This window comes from Onychostoma macrolepis, chromosome 16 (genome assembly GCF_012432095.1).
Source record: "Onychostoma macrolepis isolate SWU-2019 chromosome 16, ASM1243209v1, whole genome shotgun sequence".
In the NCBI taxonomy this organism is placed as follows: Eukaryota; Metazoa; Chordata; class Actinopteri; order Cypriniformes; family Cyprinidae; genus Onychostoma; species Onychostoma macrolepis.
Window position 1 is genome coordinate 28,210,506 of NC_081170.1, and position 6,882 is coordinate 28,217,387.

The 6,882-nt window shown below is 32.8% G+C and overlaps 1 long non-coding RNA gene across 1 annotated transcript; it reads left to right on the forward strand.

The window, feature by feature from the left end:
* The first annotated feature begins 4,451 nt into the window (after positions 1–4,451).
* LOC131522300 (uncharacterized) lies at positions 4,452–6,496 on the forward strand. The gene is made up of 4 exons (XR_009266499.1): positions 4,452–4,633; positions 5,269–5,363; positions 5,484–5,528; positions 5,695–6,496. It is a non-coding gene; the product is annotated as an uncharacterized LOC131522300 (long non-coding RNA).
* The last annotated feature ends 386 nt before the right edge of the window (positions 6,497–6,882 follow it).

Here is a 6,882-nt window from a genome sequence, read left to right on the forward strand (position 1 = left end):
CAAACTGGCATTAAGATCTGCCTCCATATATGTATGAAATAAAAAGGGAAGAAAAATATAAATAAACATCTAAATTCAATGACTGAACAAAAACTTCAAAGATTTCTACTTGCGTGTTTTTGCAGCGTTGAGTAATGTCAATGTAATGTATCGCAGACATATGTTGATTCCTTGAATGTAGTGTTAATCAGAATCCACTCACTGCTCAAAATACTGGAGTTTTATTCATTGCTGAGTTATGCCATTATAGAGCTTGGAAGAGCCAGGACAATTTTTAATATAACTCCGATTGGATTTGTCTAAAAGAAGAAAGTCATATACACTGCCTTGAGGGTGAGTAAATCATGGGCTAATTTTCATTTTTGGGTGAACTAACCCTTTAAATATACTTTGGAGGTCTTTTCCTGGAGCTGGATCCACTGAAACTTTAAACAAAGGTTCAGAGACTAAAAAATTACCCGATTACATAGAGATTATTGTCCATCGTCCATGTGTTGTATAATTGTAAAAATGCATTTTGGTTGGGTGTTGTTACCTTTAATGTTAGGTTTTAATTGTACTTTGTAAGTCTGCACATCCACAGTTCAGTGGATAAAATTTCAATTTATTTAACATGTTGTCATTTGCAAAGTATACCAGGTTGAACTAAAGTTAAAGAGACAGTTCACCCAAAAATTAAAATTCTATCATTAATTACTCACCCTCATGTCGTTCCAAACTTGTAAGACCTTTATTCATCTTCTGAACACAAATTAAGATATTTTAGATGAAACCTTGCAACATTTCTGAGCCTTGATCATGTTAAGACCCTTGCTGTCCATGAAGGATCAGAGAGTTCTCGGATTTCATCAAAAATATCTTAATTTGTGTTGCGAAGATGAACACAAAGAATTTGTGTTCTGGAACGACATGAGAGTGAGGAAATAATGACAAAATTCTCATCTTTGGGTGAACTAACCCTTTAATTATATGGGTTTTTTTTATTGGTCTTATTTGGCATGCAAAGGTTAATGTCTAAAATTGGAAATGTTGTTTTTGATTAATTTTGTATGTTTGTAAGTATCCACAGTTCAGTGGCTAAAATTTATTTCAACAAGTTGTCATTTGCAAAGTATGGTTGAATTGGAGTTATGGTCAAATCTGACAAATAAATGTTTAATTAAAGTAATGTATTTTGTTTATCACTTTGTTATATTTATTGTAAAGTAATAACAGAGTAAATGGTAAATACAGTTAAAAATATAGTAAAAGTAAAAAAGTAAGTATTGTATATACAGCATATAAATTAAATCTACTCATTTTTTTGTTTCGGATTTACTATTGAATTACTATTGCATTGCATAAGGGTTTTAATTATATTTACTCAATTTTATTTATGAGATTAATTAATCTAATTATTTGAATCCACATAATATTTTAGTGTGTTTTGATTTAGAATTATTGTTGCATTGCTTAAGGATTTTAATTATATTTACTCAATTTTATTTATGAGATTAATTAATCTAATTATTTGAATCTACTTAATATGTTTAGTTAAATTTACTTGATTCTTAAAGTATATTTCAATGATTTCACAACTTTAAAATCTACTCAATATTTTTTAGTGTAAAAATGTTTCACCAAAAAAATTGAGTAGATCATAGTAAAAGTTTTTAGTGTTTAGCCAGTACAAACATCACAGGGGATTTATCATTAACACTTGTTTCTCTACACTGTAAAAAAAAAAAACTAATTTTACAGAAAATAACCCTAAATTTTTTACAGTAGTTTTCTGTTATTTCAAATTACATTCAAAACTTAGTATAATTACAAACAATATCTGTAAATTAACAACTTGACTGCTATTTTAGGTACTATATCATTAAAGACAACTTACAGTATTTTTTATTTTTTATACAGGAAAATTACTGTATTATTTGTACGGTATTTTTTGTGTTAATTTAAATTATGTTCAAAACTCTGTAAAATTACAAACAATATCTGTAAATTAACAACTTGACTGCTATTTTAAGTATTGTTCCATTAATGACAAATTACAGTAATTCTCATTTTTATACAAAAACATTATTGGATTATTTATACAGTATTTTTTCAGTTTTCTTAAATTATGTACAAATTTACGTAAAATTACAAAAATAATCTGCAATTAAAAAATGTACGTAGTTCATTATATTAAAGTTTTATGTCCATTCTTTCAATTTAATGTTCTTTTTTGTCATTTTAAAGTAAATCTTATTGGTTTTATATTTAGGTGTATTTTTACATTATATAGAATATAAAATCAGCCTTAAAATCCACAAATCATGTAACCGTGCAATAAAAAATGTATTGCATTAAAAATGTTTTATTTTTATAAAGAAAAAAAAAATCAGTAAGTGTACAAAGTACAGTCTAACGTTATACGAGAAATGTAACAGACAGAAGTGTAATCACAAGAATTTATTGCAGAAATGTCAAAAAGCAGTACCACAGTACAGTAGTCCAAATGACGATGCGCTGCAGTCTCGGTCCTCTCTGACGGAATATAATAGTTTAGTGCGAGGAGCAGGGCATAATTTAAGTTGTTAAACGCTGAAAATACTCTCCCGATCAACTCCGTGACTGAGCGCGCGCTTCTCACTCATCCCGGAAACACGGCATGTCGCAATCTGTGACGAAACCGGCGAGAGCCAATGAGCGTTTGATATCGCTGCCGTAAAACTTCTTATAAAACTTCTTAACGGCAAATTTTGTATCTGTTACTATAGCTACAGAGGAAGGAGATACATATCATTTATGAATGGTTTGAATTTGTATCTGTTCCTCACACAAAGCATCACATGGATAGCGAAGATTTGAATAAAAATAAAATACTTTTATGATCATTTTATTTAATGCTAATGAATGACAGCATATTAATAAATGTATGTGCCCCATGTTAAAACCAAATTAATATTGCATAAGTTAAATGCCCCCCCCCCCCTCTCTCTATATATACATGTGTGTGTGTAAAGATTCTAAATTTAGATATTTGTATTGAGAATAATATATAACATAAAATATATTTTAATTTAATGCAGTTGACTGATTTATTTATTTGCTTAATTTTGAAATTATATGTTTCATTCTGTGTTGACTTGCCATTTCAAAGATTAAATTTAAACAATACTACACTTCATTAAAATATCTGTAATATGTTTATTGCAATATTATTCCATCATTGCCACACATGGCCCAGCTCTGGATGAAAGGGTACATTGCCGACAGGAGGCCAGCTTGAGGCCACATTTGGGCCAAGATCGCTTGCTATGTGGGAAGGACCACACTGTTCATGATGGAACATCACTCTTAGGGCAACCTATACATCGTCTTTACTTTTGAATAACTAAAATACAGATTGTCACTTTCTGTGGTGAGAAGTTCAACATTTTCAGTTTACTTGTCTCATATCACAAATGCTATAAAGTCCTACTGCAGTCAGTATATATGCTATTAAATAAAAGTATGTAGACAAATTTTGTAACTTGCATGCAATTATGGCAGTATTTTTAAATAAGTGTTATGGTGGACAGAGGATTAACAGGCTATGTAACACTGAAGGGCCAAATACAGAAAATACCATACAGTAGTTGTACAACTGGTGCTTCTAAAGGAAAGATCATGGATTTGTTAAAATACAAAAGGGTGCTTATTGGTCATGTATAACCGCACAAGTAGCCAAACGTACACACACACACACACACACACACACACACACACACACACACACACACACATGTACGTCTGGTTTGCTATCCTTGTGGGGACTCTCCATAGGCGTAATGCTTTTTCTACTGTACAGACCGTATATTCTATTGCCCTACACCAACCCTACACCTAACCCTACTCCTTACAGGAAACTTTCTGCATTTTTAGATTTTCAAAAAACTTCATTCTGTGTGATGTATTAGCTTGTTTACCCGTGGGGACCTCAATTTAGGTCCCCATGACACGAGTCCCCATGAGTCTGTGTGTATTCAGGTTTAAATCCCCACCTGAATAGAAAAACAGGTACACACACACACACACACACACGACTACCATGATTTTGCCAAGTAAGACCTGTTCCTAAATCAGCATATTTTATTGATCCCGTCTGAAAACATAGTCCCTCTGGCCCTAAATCTAACTAAACCCTAATATCAGAGGGAAATGACAGGTGGTGAACACTGAATAGCACAGATGCAATGTGAAATCACCATTTGATCAATTAATTAAATGTAACAGCCTACAAATAAAAATAAACAAATAAAAAGACATATTTGTAATCTTTAATTAAGTTATTTTAATTAAGTTAACTTTGCTGTTGCTCAGTGTTGCTTTGAGCTGATTGGTTAAGCTGACTGTCACTCAGGAATCTGGCCAATGACTAGCGAGCGCGCCGTTTTCCCGCTCAAATTTGAATGTACACTTTCACAGCAGTGTCAGTGTGCCGCTGCTGCTCAGCTTCTGCAGTCTGCTGCAGTCGCTACTCTAGTAATGGCTTTTATATGTATTATCTGAGTGTTAAATTCATATTTTGAGTGAGTTTGTGTTGTGGGATGACGATTGAGAACGAATAAACGTGAATATGGACACTTCTACCAGCAGCTAACAGACAAGCAAACTGCAAAAGGTAAGTAACTTTTATTAATGTATAGCCTAATGTTTTATAGTTACATCAAGATTGAAGTGAGATGCTAATCGCGATTACATATATTTTCTCAATGTCCTACCAGTTACTGTGTTTAGTATGAGCTAATACTGTTAGCTAGGGCTGGGCGATATATGAGCATGTCACACAGAAAACCGTCTACAGACAGTCATCTCAAAATACACTCGACTTAAACACAGTCGCTAATGTCTGGAGTCAAGATAAACATTCAGGTGGAAACCCGGTGACCTGTCCGTATAACTTACTGGATCTGTGCTTTTGGTTCTTAAAGTGACAGCAGTATAATTTAGCCTAATGTTACCTGCAGTCGGTCATAATTTTAATCAAACAACAAAATACTAAAGAGAAAATGTATTTAACTGGTCTTTGTTCTATTGCATTAGTCCTATTGTTTGTAATTTGCTACTTTGATCTTATACATGTGATATATAAGATATATTGTTATTGTGAAGTAAAATGTCCTATATTGTGAAATAATATGGTCATATCGCCCACCCATACTGTCAGCTAGTTTTAAGATCAAACCCATAAGAAAAAAGTGACAGTACTTTGAAATGAGTAACCTGAGAACACTGTCATGTAAACTCGTTTGACAGAGAGGACCTGAAAGCATGATCCTTGGACATTTGGAGAAGAACACTGTATGCAAAACAGGATTTTGGATCAGCTGTGAAGATTTTGTATGGAGCTGGTGAGTACATTTTTGCAAGCCCATGTCTCTGTCAGTAAGCAGACAGTGTTTTATTAAACAAATTAATAATGTGTGTGTGTGTGTGTGTGTGTGTGTGTGCGCTTCCCCCTCATGATCCAGAAGTTTTGGAAATGAAAATCTTCTACCATATGATCTTCAGAGGAAGTGAGTATTCATGTCTAACATTAATACATATTATATAAATCTATTTTAAATTAATTTTCACAGTATTTTTATTCCATGATTTTAATTTGTTTTAATACCAGACAAAACAGGTGTCTTCTGACATAATCTTTTTTTCTTTCTCTCTTTTTTTTTTTCTTTTCCCCAGCTAATCCAGCTGATTACTGGCAATTTGGAGGAGGACTGCTCTTTATCTGCTGTGTCTGTCACTTCTGGCCATGGACATTTTCTTGTATGTTTTGGTTTTACTTATTACACTAATATAGCTATTAGTTTTTAACTATATGTAGAATTAAAATACATATGTTTTTCTACATATATTACCAGAGCTACTGTGGTCCCCAAAATTATTAGAACACTATTTATTTTATACCAGTTAAAAAATGGTTTTAAGTCAGTTATTTCTATCTTTTGCTGTAGTGTGTCAGTAGGAAATATCAGTTTACATTTCCAAGCATTCATTTTGCCCTTAATTGTAATTTTTTGAGATTTTTGTTTGCACAAGGAGTCTGACAACAGCCAGTGCTCCACACAGAGATCTGATCTCATCGTCTAAATCCAGAAGAACTGTGGCAGCGTCTCCAAGATGCTTCAAGAAACCTACCTGCAAAGCTAAAAGTTTTAGGCACTTGTGTAAAAATTCTGTTAAATGAGGATGTTGTCAAAAATAATGCCATAAATAAATTTTCTTTATCAATTAACTTTTATAACTAAATTAAATCAACATTTAGTGTGACCATCCTTTGCGTTTAAAGCAGCTTTTGCTCTAGGTGCACGTGTGGTTAGTTTTTCAGGTAACTTTTCAGGTAGGTTTCTTGAAGCGTCTTGGAGACGTTGCCACAGTTCTTCTGGATTTAGTCTGTCTCAGTTTGTTCGGTTTCTTCATGCCATTCCAGACAGACTGATGATGATCAGATCAGATCTCTGTGTGAAGCACTTGTTGTCGTCAGACTCCTTGTGCAAACAAAAATTTCACTGGATTATTAAAATTAATGGCAAAATGAATGTTTGGAAATGTAAACTGATATTTCCTACTGAAACACTACAGCAAAAGATAGAAATAACTGACTTAAAACCATTTTTTAGCTGCTGAAAATACTAGTGTTCTAATCATTTTGGACACCACTGTATATGGAGCCCACAGGAGTCAGTAGAATATTGTGGATTAATATAAGACTTATGTTATGTACTCATGACCTCATCATGAGAGTAACCCTAACTGATCAGATAGAAATGCAATTTTTAGCTATTCAATTCCTCCTGGGGGCTCTGAAGAAGTGTTTATGAAGAATTCATTGATAATGTTATTTTACATTTGAATAATAAAATTGCTTGA